The sequence below is a fragment of the Bos grunniens genome, chromosome 11, assembly GCF_055505025.1.
Source record: "Bos grunniens cultivar Pamir isolate PY7600 chromosome 11, Bosgru_T2T1.0, whole genome shotgun sequence".
Taxonomy (NCBI): Eukaryota; Metazoa; Chordata; class Mammalia; order Artiodactyla; family Bovidae; genus Bos; species Bos grunniens.
This window is the reverse complement of record NC_141175.1, coordinates 99,848,085-99,871,925: the sequence shown is the minus strand read 5'-3', so window position 1 is coordinate 99,871,925 and position 23,841 is coordinate 99,848,085.

Here is a 23,841-nt window from a genome sequence, read left to right as displayed (position 1 = left end):
TGGGCCCATCACTTGTCTCAGCGAGACAGGCCAGTTCAAACTTTCTGCAAATGTTATAAAAAAAAAAAAAGTTCAGAATTCTACCTGAGGAGTCACCTTGTGGGCTCAGTAATCCAGTGGCCGAGGAGTTAGTGTCCTAAGCACCAGGGGAGGTCTGGGGCCTGACCTGAGCGCCTGACGGATGCTTTCATCTCATTTTACCATCTCCAGTGTTTCACAGAAGACATTCAAAAAGCATCACATTGTATAAATAGAAAAAGAATTGCAGATTAGAGATCAGTGATTTGAGAGCACCCTCAAAGCCATCTAGCAAATAAGAAGAAAATGGATTCTACATACCTTTTTGTTTTCATTAAAATATTCTTTAAGAAATAGATATTGTAACCCTGGAAATGTCAATTTCAACAAACTCCCATGGTTGAACTGCCTCAGATTTGAATGAACTGTTTTCTTGATGATCTGTGGGGCTGATTCCATTCATTTACCCCGTGTGAAAGAATGTACCCAGCAGGTTTTTGTGGAGGTGGTCTGACCAAGTTAATTTTCTTAAGCTAAAGAAATACAGTGAAGTGAAGTGATAGTCGCTCAGTTGTGTCCAATTCTTTGCAACCCCCATGGACTGCAGCCCACCAGGCTCCTCTGTCCATGGAATTCTCCAGGAAAGAATACTGGAATGGGTTGCCATTCCCTTCTCCAGGGGATCTTCCCAACAAGGGATCGAACCCTTGTCCCTTGCACTGGCAGGCAGGTTCTTTATCACTGAGCCACCTGGTAAGTGCTCAGCCAGCTGGAGAATGCAGCTGTAATGCTAGGAAGATCCAGTGCAAAGACAAGAAGAGCACTGGTTCCTGGTGACATCACTGAGCCTCAGGCTAACCAACCCTTTCCCTGTGATGCCAGGGACTTCTTGTGTAAGGTGATTCCACCCTACTCATTGTTTAAAACAGCTAATTGAGGATATTCTGTTGTTTTCTGCAGGGAGTCCTAAGGGACACACAAAGAACATAGAAGTAGCCCGTTGTCTGATATTTTTTTAAACGCAGTGACCCCCATCAAGGACTTCTCCTTCATCCAGCCACTTCCATCACTAAAGATGCTGCTAAGAATATATAGTTGGCTAGATTACTATCGCCAGTGATGGAATATTCAAAATCTAATCAGTTTTCAGTTCAAGGAAATAACCGCTAATAAAAAAAATGCTTTTGGATCATTTCATGAGGCAGAGTACTTTATTCCATATGGCATCCTGCAAGTCCATATGGCTTCAGGAATTAGAGAGGTATATTTGTCAAAATATTCAATCAATTGCAGCCCTTAAAGTTGATAATGTTATGTGTTTGGAGCATACACCATCTCGTGAAAATGGGGGAAAGTCAAAGGAGCAAAATGCCAGCCAAAGGAAAATCACAGTGATTTTATATTCAGGAGAGAGAAAAGAAAGAAAAGAGACCCATGCGCTGCTGTAATTTAATCTAAATCATATGAATGATATCGACTCTGCTGCAGTAACCTAGTCACGGGTAAAAAACAGTGTGTAATAAGGTTTATTCAAATAAGAATGGGGCAGGAAGTTCTGATTATTTTACATTTCAATTGGCATCATTTCAGAATTTCAACCCTATATAAAGCAGTTACCTTGAAGAAAAAGACATGTAATAAGCAAACTTAAACACCTTGAAAATATTTCTTTTTTTTTTTTTAAGTATTTTTCTGTATCCAACCCTACTTCAAAGATTGTTCTTAACCCCTCCTGGCTTCGGCTGCCTGTAAACTGTTTAAGTGGTAACTGATCTGAGAATTCTTCTGCAAATTAGGCTTTCCAGATAAAGGACTTAAGTGGGCTAGCTGCCTGTGTGCAATAGCCCACACCATGGGCACTTTCCATCTTTACACATCCTGGAGTTGGTCTGGCAGCTCTCAGAGTGAGTGGGGAAGACGGCTCAGGGCGGTTGCGCACAATTTCTCAGGCAACAAGTTTTTTTGGAGGAAAAGAAAGAAAAGGAAAATGGGGATAAGCAAAGCTGTATTTCACTGAACTTCTCCCCAGGGAGTGAAGGCAGAAGATGCAGAGTTTCTATGCTCTGTAAAAATGAGAGTCAACAACCAGATAAACAAAGGCAATTCCCCTGGATTTATATATAGCCATGAATACATCAGCCAAGGGGTAGGCATCAAAGTTTGCAAGGGCCATGAAGCACGATGAGACTCGTTTTCTGAAATGCATTTCACTGTAAAGGGACTAGTCTCAGATCAGAAGACAGAATACACCCAGCACAAGTTAGGTGAGTAAAATGCAGTGTTCATGTGTCTGGATGTTTATACAAAGGAGCTTATAAGTGAATACATTCAAAGTGTATTTCACTTCATCAAAAAGTGATCCTCCAGAAATTATAGTGAAACTGGAATGGCATAAATGCTAACTAAGGCAGCTTTAATAGAGTAGAATCAGCTAGAATTTGGAAACAAAAAATCTGGGTTTGAAGCTTGACTCTGTTATTTACTAGCTTGTAACACTGGACATGAGTACATCATGAGAAATGCTGGGCTGGAAGAAGCACAAGCTGGAATCAAGATTGCCAGGAGAAATATCAATAATCTCAGATATGCAGATGACACCACCCTTATGGCAGAAAGTGAAGAGGAACTAAAAAGCCTCTTGATGAAGGTGAAAGAGGAGAGTGAAAAAGTTGGCTTAAAACTCAACATTCAGAAAACAAAGATCATGGCATTTGGTCCCATCACTTTATGGGAAATAGATGGGGAAACAGTAGAAACAGTGTCAGACTTTTTTTTGGGTGGGGCTCCAAAATCACTGCAGATGGTGACTGCAGCCATGAAATTGAAAGACACTTACTCCTTGGAAGAAAAGTTATGACCAACCTAGAAAGCATATTGAAAAGCATAGACGTTACTTTGCCAACAAAGGTCCGTCTAGTCAAGGCTATAGTTTTTCCTGTGGTCATGTATGGATGTGAGAGTTGGACTGTGAAGAAAGCTGAGCGCCGAAGAATTGATGCTTTTGAACTGTGGTGTTGGAGAAGACTCTTGAGAGTCCCTTGAACTGCAAGGAGATCCAACCAGTCCATTCTGAAGGAGATCAGCCCTGGGATTTCTTTGGAGGGAATGATGCTGAAGCTGCAACTCCAGTACTTTGGCCACCTCATGCGAAGAGTTGACTCATTGGAAAAGACTCTGATGCTGGGAGGAATTGGGGGCAGGAGGAGAAGGGGACGACAGAGGATGAGATGGCTGGATGGCATCACTGACTCGATGGACGTGAGTCTGAGTGAACTCCGGGAGTTGGTGTTGGACAGAGAGGGCTGGCGTGCTGTGATTCATTGGGTTGCAAAGAGTCGGACACGACTGAGCGACTGAACTGAACTGAACATTGGACAAATAATGTCTCTGTTTCTTTATTAATAAAATTGGAATTATGTAACTTCTTTGAATAGTTTCAGGAATGTTAAATGAGATCATTCATTGGATAAGACCTAGTAGGAGGGGCAGATTCCTTTTCTGTGCTAGTCACCATTTTGACTGCCAGACCAAGCCTTATTTTTTGATTTTTGAAGTCCAGTTATCTATTATTTGGGGAGGGTCACCAATTGTTTTGGTGTCATGTCTAAGAATCTATGGTCATTGAAATTTTGGTTGTTATTGTTTGGTCACTCAGTTGTGTTGACTCTCTGTGACCCCATGGACTGTAACCCACCAGGGTCCTCTGTCCATGAGATTCCCCAGGCAAGAATACTGGAGGAGACAAAAAGTGTTAGTTGTTCAGCTTGTCTGACTCTTTGCAATTAAATGGATTATAGTCCACCAAGGTCCTCTGTCCGTGGGATTCTCCAGGCAGGAATACTGGGGTGGGTTGCTATTTTTTTCCTCCAGGGGATCCTCCCAATCCAGGGATCAAACCTGCATTACCTGCATTACAGGTGGATTCTACACCACTGAGTCCCTGGGGAAACACATTAAATTTTAGTAGAAATTGCATCTAATCTGTAGATATCTTACTATCTTGACTATTAAAATTTCCAATCCATGAATGCAAGGTGTTTTCTCTTTATTTAGATCTTTCTTAGTTTCTTTCAGCATTTTTTTTTTTAAGTTTTCTGTATATAAGTCTTCTACCTCCTTGGCTAAGTTTATCTTTTAGCATTTTAGTCTTCTGGATACTAATGTAAACGGAATTTAATTTTTTTATGATCTCCTTTTTAGATTGTTTATTGCAAGTATATATGAACAAGATAGAATTTTTAAAAATTTTGTCAACTGCAATTTTGCTGACTTTGTTAGCTCTAGCTAGTTCTTTTTTTTTGTTTAATTCTTTGGTACTTTTAATATATAGAATCATGTCATCTGAAAATAGAAATAGTTAAATTCTTTTTTCAGATTTGGATGCCTATAATTTCTTTTCATTTTCTAATTTCTCTGGGTAGAACTTCCAGTACAGTGTTGACTCTGTGGTGTGAGAGTGGGCATCCTTATCTTGTTCCTGATATTAGGAAGGAACTTTCAGCCCTTTACCTTTGAATAGGGTATTATCTAAGGCCTTTCTGTTGTTGTCCAGTCACTAAATTGTGTCCAGCTCTTTGCTACCCCATGGACTGTAGCACACCAGGCTCCTCTGTCCTCCACTATGACCTGGAGTTTGCTCAAATTCATGGCCATTGAGTCAGTGATGCTATCTAACCATCTCATTGTCCGTAGCCTCCTTTCCCTCCTGCCCTCAATCTTTCCCAGCATCAAGGTCTTTTCCAGTGAGTTCACTCTTCATATCGGATGGTCAGAGTATTGGAGCTTCAGCTTCAGCATCGGTCCTTCCAATGAATATTCAGGGTTGATTTCCTTTAGGATTCCTAAAAAGCTTTGTATAAGTATCTTTTATCATATACAGTATCCCTCTATCCCTAGTTTACTGATGGGTTATTTTTTTAATCATGAAAATGTGGTGAATTCTGTCAAATGCTCTTTCCACATCAATTTAGATAATCATTTGTTTTTTTTCCCTTTGTGTTACTGTGGCACATTAGTTGATTTTCTTATGTTGAACAACTCTTGCATTAGGATAAATCCCACTTGGTCATGGTGTGTAACCCTTTTTACATGTTGATGTATTCAGTTTACTAGTGTTCCGTTGAGGAAATTTCCATCTAAAAAGTGAACAAAAGAGATGTTCACTTTTCTTCTCTTGTGGTGTCTTTGCTGGGCTCTTAGAATGAAAGGAAATATTTAGTTTTGGAAGATTTTGAGAATGAGTGGTGATAATCTTTATTTAAATATTTGGTAGATGTCATCACTAAAGCCATTTTTATTTGAAGTTTTTTGATTACTAATTCAATTTCTTTATTTTTTGTAAGTATATTCGCTTTTCTACTTCTTCTCGAGTCAGTTTTGGCAACCTTTGCAAATTTTTCCATTTTGTGTAGGTTATCTATTTTTAGTGTATTTATTTTTATTTCTGTAAGATAATAGTAATGTCATGTTTTTAACTGCTAATTTTAGTCATTTGCATCTTCTCTACTTTTTTCCTCCAGTCAATCTAGCAAGAAACTTGCCAATATTTATAAATCTTTTAGAAAGCTAACTTTTAGTTTTAGTGGTTCTCTATATTTTTTCTATACTCTAATTTATATCTTCTGTAATCTTTGGTATTTCTTTCTTTCCTCTGCTGCTGCTGCTAAGTCGCTTCAGTCGTGTCCGGCTCTGTGGGACCCCATAGACAGCAGCCCACCAGGCTCCCTCATCCCTGGGATTCTCCAGGCAAGAACATGGAGTGGGTTGCCATTTCCTTCTCCAATGCGTGAAAGTGAAAAGTGAAAGTGAAGTCGCTCAGTCATGTCCAACTCTTAGCGACCCCATGGACTATAGCCTACCAGGCTCCTCCATCCATGGGATTCTCCAGGCAAAAGTACTGGAGGGGGTTGCCATTGGTTTCTTTCCTCTAGCTTTGGTTTAAATTTGCTTTCATATTTCTGTTTGTAAGATAGGTTACTGATTTGAAATTTTTCTTCTTCTTCTTTTTTTTTAAATGTAGGCCTTGACATTAAATTCCAGTTTCCCTTGGAACACTGCTATTGTTACATCCCATTAATTTTCATTTGTCTCAAAATATTTTCCAATTTCCTTTGTAATTACTCTTTTGACCTGTTGGTTGTTTGAATTAGCCATCTAACTGTCATGTTTGTGAATTTACCAGTTTTCTTTGTGTTATTGATTTCTAACTTACTTCATTGTAGTCAAAGAAGATACTTCCTATGATTTCATTTTCTTCAATTTACTGAGGTTTCTTTTATAGCTTAACATATGGAGAAAGTTCCATTTGCACATAAGATATACATGTATTCTGCTGTTTCTATATGGACTGTGTATGTAGGTCTCATGGGGCTTCCCTCATGGCTCAGTGAGTAAAGAATCAACCTGCAAGGCAGGAGACATAGGAGAGTAGGATATTCTGAGTTGTTCAAGTCCTCTATGTCCTAATTTTTTTTTTTTTGGGTCTGGATCTTCTATCGATTATTAGAGTTGGGTATTGAAGTTCCCCACCAGTATTGTGAAACTAATTCAATTCTGAATTTATTTCTCATAGTTCTAGGAATTGGAAGTCCAAGATCAGGTGTCAGCCTGGTTGGGCTATGAAAACCCTCTTCTGGGATGTAGACTTCCCACTTCTTGCTGTGCCCTAACCTGGTAAGAGGGCCTAGGGAGCCCTGGGGGATCTCTTCTGTGAGATCACTAATCTCACTCACGAAGGTCCCACCCTCATGACACATGCATGTCCGAAAGGCCCTGAGTCTTAATACCACTGTCTTTGGGGGTTAGGATTGGTTGGGCTCTAACAATACTATGTAGTTCCCTTTGTGAGAAATTCTAGAAAAGGCAAAACTGTGGGGACACAAGGGCTTCCCAGGTGGCTCAGTGGTAAAAATTTTGCCTGCCAATGCAGGGGACACAAGTTTGATCCCTGGGTCAGAAAGACGCCTTAGCGAAGGAAATGGCAACGCACTCCAGTATTCTCGCCTGGGAAATCCCGAGGACCGAGGAGCCTGGCGGGCTACAGTCCACGGGGTCACAAAGGGTCAGACATGAGTGAGCAACTAAACCACAACAACACGTGACAGAAAGCAGATCGGTGGTGGTCTGAGGTCTGTGGTCAGGGGAGAGGATTGATTAAAAAATTAAAAACAAACAAACAAAAAAAACATGCGGAACTCTTCAGTGGCCATAGAGTGACTTTATGTCCTGATTGCAGTGGTGGTTATCTGACTGTAAGCAACTGGCAAAATTCACCAAATGTGGATGGGCTTATTATGTGCAGTTAGTTTATATCTCAATCGAGCTGAAACTAAAAAGTAATCTCATTTATAGAATGAAGTGAATATAAATGCATTTAACGAATATCTTTATAAATAAACACTTGTTAAAAACAATAATTTGTCATAATACTGATATTTTCGCTCTGCAATCTCATTTTGGCCTAATTTGGCCTTTTAGTAGAATGTCTGGGCTTCCCAGGTGGCACTAGTGGTAAAGAATCCACCTGCCAATTCAGGAAACCTAAGAGACATCAGTTTGGTCTCTGGGTCAGGAAGCTCCCCTGAAGGAGGAAATGACAACCCACTCTAGTATTCTTGCCTGGAGAATCCATGGACAGAGGAGCCTGGCAGGCTATTTACCAATAAAAGTTGTACTGTCCTAAAAATGTGAAGCAGCCCCACAAAAACCTTATTTTTACTTAATTTTTGTGAGATAGTATTCTCAGGAGCGCTCATTTGCACTCATTCAGTGATGGCTGTGGGTCACAGAAACCCTCCGTGGCATGGTGTTATTTTGTTCATGCCACTTTAAAATAGCAGGCCGGACAGCACTAATGTCCCTTTCTAACACCCACAGATAGTTAGTGCCACATCCTGAAAAGAACTGTCCCATTTTGGGCTTTAATTGTAACTGTAGCTTTTTTCTACAGTGGCTCAAACACCTCATTTGAAATGTGGTGGAGCTAAGGGGTTATGCTGTGGCTACTTTACCCCTGTGATGCATTCAAAGGTGTTATCCAACTGAAATGGAAATCACCGTTCTTGAAAACAAATTACAAATGGAGATCACAGGGCTCCACAGTAGCTTTAAGCTTCAGAGGGTCCATCCGAGACCTATTTCTTTCAGGTCCAAATTGCAGCCACACTGTTATCAAGGATAATAGGAGGTTGCTGAGGCCTGCTGATTACAAGGTGATGGTAAACAATGCTTTTAAACGCAGTGCCCAGAGAGAAGAATACACAACATTAATCTCTCAGATTCAAAAAGACTCACAAGAGGAAAGAGTGGTTTGCCTATGTGCTGTAGCTTTGGGATCACTTGTAAGAACACTGTTTCTTTCTCTTTTTTAATTGAAACTTTTTATTTTGCATTGGTGTATAACCAATTAACAATGTTGTGATAGTTTCAGGTGGACAGCAAAGGGACTTCGCCATACATATACATGTATCCATTCTCCCCCAAAACCCCCACCCAGGCTGCCACATAATATTGAGCAGAGTTCCCTATGCTATACAGTAGGCCCTTGTTGGTTATCCATTTTAAATATAGCAGTGTGAACATGTTCATCCCCAACTCTGTAATGATCTCTTCCCCCATCCTTCCCCTCAGCCACCATAAGTTAGCTCTCTGAGTCACTTTCTGTTTTATAAGTATGATCATTCACATCATTACTTTTTAGATTGCACATATAAGGGATGTCATATAATATTTCTTCTCTGTCTGACTTTCTTCACTCAATCTTCACTTCAGTCAAAGACAATCTCTAGGTTCATCATTCGTTTTCATGGCTGAGTAATATTCCATTGCGTTTATGTACGACATTTTCTTTATCCAGTCCTCTGTCAATGAACATTTAGGTTGCTTCCATGTCTTGACTATTATAAACAGTGCTGCAATGAACATTGGAATGAGAACACTATTTCTTATTCTTTAATAGTAACTGTCAACTTATGGCAAATCCTAATTGCTAGTCTGTTGGGAAAATAATGAATTTTGTTTTGTTCATGACCATGATGAGTTATAATTATTACTATGATTATCTTTGACTTTGACTTCTCCTATTACTTCGTGGAAGATAATGAGGACTGACTGGTACCTAAGATCAAAGGTCCATTCCCTGGGATGAAAAGGTGCTTGAAAGTCTTCCAAATTTGGACTGTCACGCTTATGAACTGCATGAGTAGGCCTAAAGTGGTGAAGTTTGAAACTCTGAATTCAGGCCTGAGCTTACCACAGCTGGTATTTAGGTCTGATGGGCATGCAGATGACTGATTGAGACAAGAATCTTCTGGTTGGTTGGCCTGAGACAAGAATATTATGGTTGGTTGGTCTGAATTCACTTCTCATGTAGTAGTTTATTTACTGTTTACACCTCTAGAGAATATCATTTATAGTTTACTTCTCCCATATTTAAATAAACCTGGAGACAGGGACGACTATTCTATACCCATTTGCAGGATCAACTACCTCAGAAACATGTAAATAAAGTCTCTTCCCTCCCCTTATTAAGAATTTTAAATAGGTTGCTCTGTTTCATTAAAAATATTTCCTTAGTTCTGTATCCAAAGTCCTCAGTGATATGTCCTTCTCAACATCACTTGCCCTACAAAAGCTCACCCCAACTGATGCAAGTTTTCAGTAATCCTTTGAGTTTTTCCATCTTCCTTAAGTGTATTTTCCCTAAAACACTCTTCATCAAACTGCCTATCTTAGTTCCATTGAATGTTCTGCCCATCCATCCATCCAACCATCCATCCAGCCTTCCATCCACTAATCACTTATTAAAAGTTGACTACCTGGTACTGCAGATGAGAAGTGACATGAAAGAAAAAAATGTTGATCCCGTTCTCAACGTGCTCAAGGTCTAGTTGGAGAGGACAGGGTGGGGAATAAACACAATCTTAGCCCATTGCAGCAACTTTGGTGGTTAAAATTTGTATTCAGAACAAGGATGGCACATGGAATCATCCAAGCCTAGTATCTGATACTTAATTGCAGTTACTTAACTAGGTCACTGCTCACTCTACTGAGCAGTTGTCCTCAGGGTACCCTGTGAATGATTCCTTAGGGCTCATGCAATGTGGCTATTAGGAATGTGGATGAATCATGATGTAATGTCAAGACCTCCACCTCCAGCAGACACTTAATCAACTATGAAGGTATCTTGAAGCTTCTAAATTCACCAAACACGGAGTGAGGAATCTTGGTGTGAACTAGATTAGGTCGCATGGGCAAATGGCCTCTCTGTCCATGAACATGAGGCACATCTGTGCCCTTGAATTCTCTGAGGGCAGAAGCAAGAGCTATGGTGCCAGACCACCTAAGAAAGATACTAAAAATAAGGAAGGGAAGGAGGGAGGGAAGGAGGGAGGGAAGGAAGAGAGACCAGAACCCCTTTAAGACTCTCTTCATCCATATCCTTGAGTAAATTAATCTATCATCCTGAGTCTAAGTTTCTAAGATTTATTGGAAGGGACTGAGCTAGATTATTTCTCAAATTCTATCTGTTCCAACACACTAATAGCTAAGAAGTTTCTGGAAGCTTTAAGCAATTTCAGCAATAATAATTCTCTTTTATGAGAAGAATTAAAATGTATCTCTATCTTACATGTAGATATATGTCTGTATCTTATCCATCTATCTATCTAGATATAGATACAATAAGATTGGAAATCTGCTACTGCCCCCAGATGACCACCACTTTCTCCAGGTTCATGACCATCTTCTCAATGGCTTATGTTTCTAAAAATGTAAATGTATGAGCATTTTCTTTCTTTGCGATATAAACTTTGTTGATTCCACGCTTCATGCTAGAATGATTGGAGTAGCTTTGATTCTGTAGTTTGTCTCCTACTGTTGACAACCTGTAGGCGAGACACGGTATGAGAGATAAGGTATAATTAGATTTCCTCCCAGTGTATTTTAGTCTTTGTTGCTGAGTAAGATATGGCGTGGTGCTGTATGTGGGGGTTGATGATAATTAAATGGCAATTCTATGTGACTATTTTTAAAGGACTAAACCAGTTGAACATTAACACATAAGAATCATATCACAATTGGCATCTCTGAAGCCACAGTCTACACAGCTGAGGATGCTCTGGCTGTCTTATAGAAAAAGGAAATCACTTCTACCTAAAAGCAACTTATTTGAATGAGTGCCTTAAATTAAGATTTTATAAACCTTGATGTTATTTTTCCTAAGAGGTAATTAACTTTAACAGTTCTGTCTTGTTAGACTTACAGTTTGGGTATCTGTATGATTAGTTGTTCAAACCTTCTTGTGAGGATAAAGGGGTGTATTTAAAAATATTTATGAGCAATAAGCATTAACTGTGGACCATCCCAGGCAAAGTGGCATGTGTGACCATCTGACTTATGTGTGCTTAGTCGCTGGACTGTAGCCCGCCAGGCTCCTCTGTCTGGATTCTCCAGGCAAGAACATTGGAATGGGTTGCTATTCCCTGCTCCAGGGGATCTCCCCAACCAGGGATCCAACCCAGGTCTCCCATTCTGCAGGCGGATTCTTTACCATCTGAGCCACCGGGGAAGCTTAAATATTTGTGGTAGAGAATTGCAAATGATTTAGTAGGCAAAAATCTCTCGTCTCTGATGTATTCTATTTTTGAGCTTTAGGACACATAGGAATAGAGATAAAAATGTTTATTTATTCCTTTGGCTGTGCTGGGTCTTAGTTGCAGCACTTGAGATCTTTTGGTTGTAGCATGTACGGTCTAGTTCCCTGACCAGGGATCAAACCTCAGCCCACAGCATCGGGAGAGCAGATTCTTAGCCACTGGATCACCAGGGAAGTCCCCTCTGGCAAGCTATTGTGAATTCTATTAAGTTGTAGTTTTAGATATTCTAGAATATCTATTTATTTCATAAATACAATTTGTGACTTCAGACATATATCATAGAAGAGAAATATTCACCTTTCATTATGCAGTCTAGCTCATGCTGTCCCAAAATTAGAACAAAAGGGAAAGGCATGTTTAAAAAGTTCAACTCAACACTTTAATTATGTTCAGACTTAATAATAAGAAATAATAATAAGAAAACTATACCTGCACCTTCATCATTTCTACATACTGCTGCTGCTGCTGCTAAGTTGCTTCAGTCGTGTCCGACTCTGTGTGACCCCATAGACGGTAGCCCACCAAGCTCCCCCGTCCTTGAGATTCTCCAAGCAAGGATACTGGAATGGGTTGCCATTTCCTTCTCCAATTTTCTACATACTTCATACTACTTAATATTGCTACTTACTACATAATATACATGATCATAAAGCAACTTAATATAATGCTTTATGATCATAAGATCTGCCCGAGTATCCATGACTTATCTATTTTTTCCACAGAGTTTTAGTAGAACATATGTTGGGAGGAATTGGGGGCAGGAGGAAAAGGGGACGATAGAGGATGAGATGGCTGGATGGCATCACCGACTCAATGGACATGAGTTTGAGTGAACTCCGGGAGATAATGATGGACAGGGAGGCCTGGCGTGCTGCGATTCATGGGGTTGCGAACAGTCGGACACGACTGAGCGACTGAGCTGAACTGAACTGATGTGAAAATGTTCTGGCATGTTTTATCTGTTTGTTACTTTTATCCAGAAGTAACCATTTTTCCTCCTTCTCCATGACCTAAGAACTTTGAAGAGTATCAGATTTGTCTTGTCATGATCAAAGTACTCAATAATGTACACAAATGAAAGGCAGCTTCAGTTTCATGACAAATTCAATTCCATCACAAAGGTAGCTGACACTACAAATTTGTAACAAATTGGGCAATTCAAGAAGCTATATTAATGAATGCTATGAAGCACAGGGATCGTTTGTGTAAATGGAGTTGAAAAATACACCTGTTGTTTCCCGTGAGAGATAATAATCATATAGCCAGGTCATAGGATAAGACCTGCTTTCTCGATTCATGTGCATTAGAAAACAGCCCTTCATTGTTACCTTGCATGTGGAGAGGGCTTGCAGATGGTATGGCTACAGGAAACGGAGCTGTGGGAATCATTTCGTGCAACCCTATACTCAGACAGGTGCCACTTTGAGACATTTTAATTGATCTCATTTGTTAGTTATACCTGTAAATTACACTGTTATCAGTCAAGGAATGGAAACCAGCAATTGTTGCAGACCAAAGATAGTAGACCAAATCCGCAAATGGACCAGCCATATAGATTTCCTGGCTTTAGTTTCACAACAGTGCATTAGATGGAAATTGGATACCTGGAAAAATCCACATTACATGAGGCCTCTTGTTTCTTTATATCACATTGACTAAAAACATGGTTTTATATTCTACAGCAGCCAAGGCTGCATAGCATATATTAAGATGAGTAAGTGTGTCATAAGTGTGTGTGTCTAAGTGTGTGTGTAAGAGAAAGGAACTTTAGAAGTCGTAAAGGGTCTTCTGTTTTAGTGCGTGGTGAACAGCACTGTGGTACAGTAAATACACTGCTTACCCAAGTTCTTGTTAGAAAGTGCCACTTTGCATCCAATTACAGTACGCTCCAATATCTGTGATGATGGGAAGATACAGGCCAAGAATAAAGAGGCATTCAAAAGTTGTAGATTTCAAGAGTATCCCAGCCGGGGTGGTCGTGGGGTGGTGAAGGTCTGCTCTTCTCTGTTTCTTTAAGGTCTTTCTCATAAGGTCTGTGGATGAGGATACTGTTTAGGGATTACGTATAATTTCAGCAGAAAACCCGTTACAAAAACAAACAAAACCCCCAAATCTCACCTTCACTCAGCATAAAAGACATCGAGGCTATCTTATCAAGCCCAGAGACTTTTCTAGGTCCTTATCAGAGACAGTGTTGCCTGGACTCTAGAGCAGTCAGTGGACTTGTACTTCCTTAACATGACCCCAAAGCATTTGGTGTCAGCGACTCTGTGGGCTGGGACTCTGATCACAGGTGCCTGCTCCGTCACTCGCTGGTCGTGTCCAACTCTTTGTGACCCCATAGCCTATGGCCTGTCAGGCACCTCTGTCCATGGGATTTCCCAGGCAAGAATACTGGAGTGGGTTGGCATTCCCTTCTCCAGTGGATCTTCCCAACCCAGGAATTGAACCTGCATTTCCTGCATTGGCAAGTGAATTCTTTACCACTGTGCCATCTAGGAAGCCCTTGGTTAGTGGAAGACCAAACCAAATCCCAGTTCAGTCAATAACTATATGAAACATAGTTCATTTTCATCTGCATTCATTAAGAATTACAGTGAACATCATGAAATCAATGTTATTAAATGTTCTAAACCATTCTGTTGTGATCACATTTAACAATGACTTTTACCTAGAAAAATATCATGTAACTGGCGTATTAGAAATGGCTAAATGTGTCCTCAGAGAAAAACAAAATATGTTCTTTTGATCAAAACTGAACTTGCAGTTATCACTTCATCATGTTATCATTTGTCTCTCTAATCCCTAATTTAAGTAGTTAAAGTGCTCTATTTGACTTTTGAAGTTTTCCCTTTTAAAAAACAAGTTCATGGTATTTATAAGTGATGGCTTCCCCGGTGGCTTGGTTGGTTAAGAATCCGACTTCAGTGCTGGAGACCTGGGTTCGATCCCTTGGTTGGGAAGATCCCCTGGAGGAGGGCATGGCAACCCACTCCAGTACTGATGCCTGGAGAATCCACATGGACAGAGGAGCCTGGTGGACTACAGTCCATGGGGTCACAAAGACTCAGACACAACTGAGTGACTAAGCACATAAGTGAGATAAGAACACCATATAAACATTTGGAGAATATAATTAAAAATAATCATAAACTGAGGTGAGAAGCTGTGGCAGATGCTGTTGCTTAAAACATGTGAAAAATCTACTAACAAATATTCTTCAGGTCAATGATTTTTAACCTTTGGGGTTATGGGGTTCTTGAACAATCTTAGTAAACACTCTTTCCCAAAGTGAAATCACACACGTTATCATACAAGATTTTATGTCTGGAAATTGATTCCCTATACATTCAGAATCTTAGAATAATCTTTATTCTTGTCTTTCCTGAGAAGATTGTTGGTCTTTTCTGAAAGAATCTGAAATTAGCCCACAGTAGGCAAATGAGCCAACATTAACTTTTTATTCTGTTCAAATGTACATTTCAATGAGGAGGCTGCTATAATTTAGTGGGAAGCCGTATTTGAAAATTGGGGAGTGGTCTCTGATATGGAAGTGATCTTTAGCATGATGTCAATTCAAATATTTTGTTCTGACAGCAACAAGTACTGAAAACTTCATGTGGGAAGGTTTTGTAGTAGCAAACTGAATGAAATCTCCCCTAGCTTAAGTTATCAGATAAGAATAGGTCTGAACTGTTCAAAAAAGGTGTTACTTGTTAAGTTGTGACCCAATGGACTGTAGCCAGCCAGGCTCCTCTGTCCCTGGAATTCTCCAGGCAATAATACTGGAGTGGGTAGCCATTCCCTTCTCCAAGGGATCTTCCCAACTCAGGAATAGAGCCTGGGTCTCCTGCACTGTAGGCAGACTCTTTACTGTCTGAGCCACCAGGGAAGCACCTGAACTTACTAAGCCTTTTCGGGCTGAATATACGCGATGTAGTTTCTTCTGTCTGCAAATTCACCAGATTATAAAGTGTGCGTCTGGATGCTGAGTGGAGACTTTGCTAAGTCATGATGGTAGAGTCACAGTGAACATCCCTAGGTGCTGAGTCATTGGACATGACTTAGCAACTGAGCATACCTATATAAAACCTGGGTGTGTTGGCAGAAGTTACATTATTACATTTTGTCCAAATACTACAGAATTCCAAGATGTGATTCCAACTCAGTAAGATGAAGGCTGTGTGTTTAGAGTTAGATGTGATAACTGGTTACATTCTGTCCCCCCACTTCTAAAAGGGACAGTTGTACACTGTTGAGTGAGTACCCCTTTATTTGTGAGTCTTATTAAGGGAAGAAGAATGTGGGTATGAGGCCATAAAAGAAGTATTTTATGCATGTATTTTTGTCATTGTAGCCACTCAGCACACAGATCCCAATTATAGGCAGTAATGACGGGATCCAGTGCCTTTTTCACTGCAGGATAAACCAGAGAGAGGCTCACGCTTGCAGCCCCTGAAGCCCAGGCAGGGCAAAGGCATGTGACCCGAGGTTACCCATACCTCCTTTCGCACATGTGAAAGCGCAAATACTGACTCGAGAATATGGACACAGTTTAAAATCTATTCATAGTACTGCTGTGTTTTTTTAGCCATGACTGTCAGGCCCCTGACAGCATTCTAACCAGATTGCTACTGTGGCTGTGGTTTCTGCAGTCTAGCCTAACTTTTGTCTACCTTATTTTTTAAAAATCTATTTCACAGTGTTTATAGGGATCTTCCCACCCTACCTATAGAGAAATGACAAGGTTTAGTCACCTTCATGCAGGAAAAGGCACTTCCATGATGATTACATCACTTTTATACTCTTTCAATCTCTCTCTTTCTCTCCTCCCTCACTCCCCTTTTCCCTCCCTCTCCCCTCCTCTTTCTCTATTATATTGGGTTGGCCATAAAATTAATTTAGGTTTGTCTATAAGATGTTTTGAATCTAAAGCATATCTTGGCTAGCATATGATTGAATCATGACTTTTATTCTTTAATCCATTCTGCCAATATCTGCTTTTTTAATTGGAATATTTAATTCATTTACATTTACTGTAGTATTATGATTTATTATAATACTATGTTAATTATAATTAATATATTAGCAGGATTTGTGCCTGCTATTTTGCTGTTTTTTTGTTTGTTTCTTATGGATTGCTGCAAGTTCTAAAGAAGTTGAAACTGACAATTTTGGCCAGTGTTCTTATGGCTTTTATGGAAGAGAGGACCTTAAAGGTTGTCCCTCTGCTATTTTTGTTGATGTCAGTATTGCATTTCTTTGTGCTTATTTTTTGCAGCTTTATTGTTGTTGTTCAGTTGCTCAGTCTTGAACAACTCTTTGTGACTCCCATGGGCTGCAGCATGACAGTCTCCCCTCTCCTTCAACATCTCCCGGAGTTTACCCAAACTCATGTCCATTGAGTCAGTGGTCCTGAGGCCACAGAACTCTAGTGTTAGAGTGTATCTTAAACCAGCTATAAAATGGGTATGTTTAATGTTTAATGTAACTATAGATACAGTGTGTTCAAATCCTTCTAGTGGATGTGCTTTATCTTCCCTTCCTGGCTGTGTGGTTTGCCTGTATACTACTTCTCAGAGAGAATCTCAGTCTCACAGTTCTTTCAGCTGTAATCTACTGCTGTTACTAGATGTGTGCCAGTGTGGCTGGGGTGTGCAGGGAGGGAGAAATTCTCTGATAGTCTAATTAAGTCTCAGTTTCTTAGTGTACTAGAGTTTTGGGTGGTTGACTTTCAAAACTATTCCTATCCCTACTCCAGTATTAGGGATAAAGTCTCCTGGGCAGTTCCTCTCTCTTATATTTTAATGATTCAGTATTTTTCATTTTAACAACTGTGGTGGATCTCTAGTGTGTCTTATTATGTTTTAATTTGCATATTCTGACTTCTAATATCGACTTCTAATATCTGACTTAAAATATCAACACTTTCTTCTTGGAAGAAAAGTTATGACCAACCTAGAGAGCATATTAAAAAGCAGAGACCTTACTTTACCAACAAAGGTCCATCTAGTCAAAGCTATGGTTTTTCCAGTAGTCATGTATGGATGTGGGAGTTGGACTATAAAGAAAGCTGAGTGCCGAAGAATTGATGCTTTTGAACTGTGGTGTTGGCGAAGACTCTTGACAGTCCCTTGAATTGCGTGGAGAGTCAACCAGTCAATCCTAAAGGAAATCAGTCCTGAATATTCATTGGAAGGACTGATGCTGAAGCTGAAACTCCAATACTTTTGCCACCTGATGGGAAGAACTGACCCATTGGAAAAGACATTGATGCTGGGAAAGATTGAAGGCAGGAAGAGAAGGGGACTACAGAGGATGAAATTGTTGGATGGCATCACCAACTCAATAGACATGAGTTTGAGTAAACTTACGGAGTTGCTGCTGGACAAGGAAACCTGGCGTGCTGCAGTCCATGGGGTCACAAAGAGTCGGACATGACTGAGCGACTGAACTGAACTGAATATTGACTGGCTACTGAAAAGTCATTATTCTATGGATATTTTCTTCCTCTTACAGTCTCTTACCTATTTTCTACTGGATCCTCATTTGTTTTGTATTATAGAAGGTCTTCAAAAGACACTTTCTTTGGAAGGAAAGCTATGACAAATTAGACAACATATTAAGAAGCAAAGACATCACTTTACCAACAAAGGTCTGTATAGCCAAAGCTATGGCTTTTCTAGTAGTCATGTAGAAATGTGAGAACTGGACCATAAAGAAGCCTGAGTGCTGGAGAATTGATGCTTTAGAATTGTGGTACTGGAGAAGACTCTTGAGAGTCCCTTGGACAGCAAGGAGATCAAACCATTCAACCCTAAAAGAAATCAATCCAGAACATTCATTGAAAGGACTGATGCTGAAGCTGATACGCCAATACTTTGGCCACCTGATATGAAGAACCAGCTCATTGGAAAAGACCCTGATGCTGGTAAAGATTGAAAGCAGGAGTAGAAGGGAGGGTGGGACATAGGATGAAATGGTTGGATGGCATTACTGACTCAATGGACATGAGTCTGAGCAAACTCCAGGAGATGGTGAAGGACAAGGAAGCCCGACATGCTGCAGTTCATGGGGTCACAAAGAGTCAGACATGACTTAGTGACTGAACAAAAATAGTCATAATAATAGTCAAAACACAGATAGATCTATACCAGATTTTTTCATATTAGTGTAACTTTATTAATACAATAGTACTATTGACATCTCCGTCTCTTAGTTCTTTCCTCTGTCATCACCCAAACTTCACTGTTCCAGGCACTCCCTTTCCCAGTTCCAGTGGAAAAGTGCTTTTCAAGACTTCATGTTTTCTGATGGCCCATTGTTATGTGCTCAATCCCAGATTTAAGTGATGGAGAAATAGACTCCACTATTTTACAGGACAAATGGGGAGATCCAGTTGCAAAAGGAGTTTGGAGCCATTTGGAGAGTGACTTATATTCAATTTACAGGCACAGCACTTTTATTGTTTACAGCATTTGATCCATGGAAGACACTAAAATATTTGCCGCCTGACCGACTCACTAATGAATTCTGTGAAGGTAGGTTTTCATATTTCAAACTGAAGAATAACTTTATATGCAATTACTTTTCTTCTTCTCTTAAGACCAGCTGCCTTGAAATGGTTGCCTGCTTAACTGTTACTTTAAGTTATGGCCACTCATTCTTATTTTAGTTTAAGAAATTCAATAAAATGTATCCACATTTCATCATGGCAATGTGTTAAAAATAGACTACTTGACTGACTTTTGCAGGTTAGAGGCTTTAAACAGGTTAAAGGCTTTAAACATCCAAATGATGAAGAAGAAACAGCTTTAACATTTTGTTAGTTGAGCTAAGAATGGAATATGTAGTATTGACTGGGAGATTTCTCTCCTCTGCAAAGACAAACAGATAGGATGGCATATGCTATTCTAAATATGCTGCTGCTCAGGGCCGAGCACAACCAGCACAGCAGTGCGATTCCATGACTCAGCTTCAAAAGTGCTCCTGACTACACTGCGCAGTTAAGTGATCTAGAATGAAATACATTGAAAGCTGTAGTTAGTATATTAGATATATTTGAGACTTTTCCCCCCTGTGTTTCAAGGCTAGTTTGATTTACTACAGTTTTTTGCTTGAAAAGTCATGATAAAAAAATTTTTTTTTTCACCTCTTCTTGATGCGGTCTGAAAGTTAACAAGGACTGGACATTCTCATCTCTGATGGATGCAACAGTTGGTTTAACAAATAATTCTCAAAGTTGATCCACAAAAAAGTGTGTTTTTTTTTTAATTAAGGTACGAATTCACATTTTCTTTCTGGAACTAGCCTTGTCAGAGTTGTGCAGTTGTAATCCTCACATGTAACAGATTAATGTCTTTAGACATACTTATGAAAGCTGCCATGAGCATCATATTTCTTGGTTCTATGATTAGGTTTCACAGGTTTGGGTACAATTAGCTAGTTTCCTACTGCATCCTACTGTTTTAATTGCTCCACTCTTTTCTGCCACTCATCAGCTCATCTGCCTGGAGGTCAAACGGGACCTGTTCCTAATCAAGGCCAATGGCAACCATGACTGCTTTGGGCCACCATGTTTCATCTGTCAAGGGGCATCTATCACTTCTCTCCTTGTCAAAAAGAAAATTAAATTAGACTAACACAAATCTCTATTTTTTCCCTGATTAAAGGCCCATGTCCTCCCTAGGCATGGCCTGACATGATTTTGACTTGTGAGAGACTCAACGTTCTTACGACATTATTTGGTGAAAGTGTGCCTGTCTCCCTGGGTCATTATTCTTCAGATTCACTTGCTTTTCATGGACTATAGGCTAGATAATCTAGATCTCCTTTGGGGTGTTAATTAAAAAGAGTATCCAAAATTAATCAACGGGCTCACCAGGGCGAAGGGGAGCTGTCTGAAGACCTTGGAATATAACACGCTTCTGGTACAGAGAAATGAGCCCTTGGCTATTGACAAAAAGCAAATAAGTGTACAGACTGCAATGTGACATAAAAATTCATATATATATACAAGTACACACTCATTTTTCTTGTCAGCTTGTCAACTTTAATTATAAAGGTTGATTTGCTATTTGGCAGATCTCAACATTGTAGATGTTGGCCATTTGAAAAGCATTGTGCGGTCAAGATCTTAGAACAATGGCACAGGAAGGCAATGGATGAGTGATGTATTTAAAGTCCACACTGAGTGCAAAAATACCCGAATCCTTGCTGAATTATAAAAATTTTGTCATTTCTTTAAGAAAGAATGTATTTTATCTACAACAGGAAAGTGATAATAGATAAAAATCTTGAATTAGAAGGTGTAATTTTCATCATATTTTGCATTATTCTTTATAAAGTTTCTTTAGTCTAGTATATTTCTATCGGCCATTGAGGATTTTCTTAGAATTTTAGGCTAAAAGTAAACTTTTTTGTTTTTAATCAAAACCTGGGTTTTGAACACACTGGAAATCAAGTAATTTTCAGTGCTTTAACTTCAACAAGCATTGTTTCTTCACTTCTAACTTATAGAATCAAAAAAAATTTTTTTTGGTTATTCTTATTTAGTTAATTAAATACTAGCGTCTCTCCACCTGTCTGTTGGTAGCTCCCACTTGAACAGTAACCTTCACTTAGCTTTCACCAAAGCAAAGGTGATGAGGTCTCATCCTACAGTGCAGAGTTTCAACATTTTTTTCAAAGTTGAGACAGCAGGGGAACCTACTTTTACTTTTTAAAACATTTTATTTATTTTTTAATTGGGGGATAATTGCTTTACAATACATTGTGTTGATTTCTGCCATACAGAAATAGAAATTAGCCATAGGGATATTCATGTCCCCTCCCTCTTGAACCTCCCATGCACTCCCACCCCATCCCACTCCTTTAGGTTGTCACAGAGCACTGGATTTGAGCCCCCTGTGTCATACTGCAAATTCCCACTGGCTGTCTATTCCACATATGGTAAAGTATATGTCTCGATGCCACTCTCCCAATTCATCCCACCCTCTCTTTCCCCGACTGTACTCACAAGTCTGTTCTCTACGCCTGCATCTCTATTGCTGCCCTGCAGATAGGTTCATCAGTTCCATCCTTCTAGATTCCGTATATATGCATTAATATATGGTATTTGTTTTTCTCTTTCTGACTTACCTTACTTCAGTCTGTATAATAGGCTCTAGGTTCAAAATGCTGTTTGTCAGACGGTGGACTCAGAGAGCTTATAATCTCTAAGGACAGGTGCCCCTTCAAAGCCTAGTCTTTGCTACAGTGGACAGAAGTGAAAAGGCTGTACATGGGTTCCAGAAGTAATGTTTGGATCCTGAGTTTTCCTGGGGTTTGGACTGAACGTGGTATTGTTGGAACTTGCAAGGCAGTATTAGTCTAACTTGCAAATTAGTGACATTACTTTATTGCAAAAAGTGAGTAGTTTCTTACCCCAAACCAACACTCTGATTTAGGTCTGTCAAAAAAGAAAAAGAAAGAAAGAAAAGAAAAGTAAGTAAGGCAAGTCATTCTTTGTTCTTTCTCAGGGCAATTGGATATGTATTCCAAGAACTGAATTGCATATCTTAATAATCTAATTTCTCAAAAGATTTTTCTTTTGATGTGGGCCATTTTTAAAGTCTTTATTGAATTTGTTACAATATTGTTTCCTTTTTATGTTTTGGTTTTTTGAATGCGTGGTGTGTGGGATCTTAGCTCTCTGACCAGGGATTGAACACACACGCCTGCATCGGAAGACAAAGTCCCAATTATTGGACCACCAGGGAAATCCCTTAATAATCTCATTAATATTACCTGCTTACCAGCATGATTACATGTGGTTTATTTGTAGTGGACAATATCTACTTGAAGGCCATAAAATATTCCTACTTGACTGTGTATATCAAAGACATTCTACAAAATTAAATTTCTTGACTCATTTTTAATATTATTCATATTCAGGAAAACAGTTTTATGTGTCATTGGTTTAGTGTCAGTAAACTGGATTATTGGCAAGAGAGAAATGTAGGCAAAAGACAAAAACACATTTCCACAATCAGTTTGAAGGACACAGTACAATTTTATTTGTTTGGCTTTGATTTTTTTTTTCATAGACGTATAGATAAAACTTAAAATGCATAAGTAGTGTCCAAACCTTTATAAAACATTCTTTTCTTAAATTCTATATTCTGAATGTTGGCAACAAGAATAATTTATTAATGTTATTCATACTTGCTTCAACTATTTTGGTATAATTGATAGTTCAATGGTCTCTTAAGTATTTTCCCCAAAGATGGTGCTCAAATTTCTGGTTCTTTTTACCTTCAATATGAAAAAGAGTTTAGTCTGACTAAATACATTATCTCCTGGAATAGTAGTTCCTACCTGTCATTTCAAAGCATAATATTACAACCAGGCCAAATTTTCCCAGAATTCTTTTATCTCACATTTGCTCTCATTCAACAAAGATTTACTGACTTCTAATGTACATGCTATCAGAGAAATTATGTTCTGACAGGGGCATAATTTTCCCGTAACAATACACATTATTATTTCTTAAATATTGCTTAATAACAAATGGATAGTCATAAGGGAAATTGGCATGTTTTTAAGTCATTCAGTGAGTGGATACTGGAATCCAAGTAAATAACCAAAACCGTTGTTCCTCAGGTCATTCTTGTCATTCCTGCAGTGTCTAGTTCTTTTAGTCTCCATCTGAGGCCACTCTTCAGGTAGTAGAAGAGAGCAGAGAATGACATCTGTGTTCAAAGGTAATATCCACCACTTTGAATATCCATTTAATAACCTCTGGGTTGAGTAAGTTAACTCTTTTTGAAACCATAAAACTGTGACCAGGAAAAAGAAAGTACCAGGACCTACTGAGTGGATAAAGAACATGTAGATTGGAGTCCAAAACATAAGAAACAATGAAAATGTAGCACCACAGAAGATACAATAGGACAGAGAAAATCATGTTTACAAGAAGTTTTCTTACGTATATAGTACTCATGGGATTGCCAGGGTTGGAAAGAATAAATCTCTTGGGGTGGAAAATGGTGAGAGGTCACAGAACCTATGATCTGGTCCAATAAATGGCCACCAACTGTCATCGAAGGAGAGTTGATTCTGTTCACAGTACAACTTTCCTTTGCTAAGTGGCATGCCATGCTGCGATGAGAAGTCTCCTGGGCTTTCT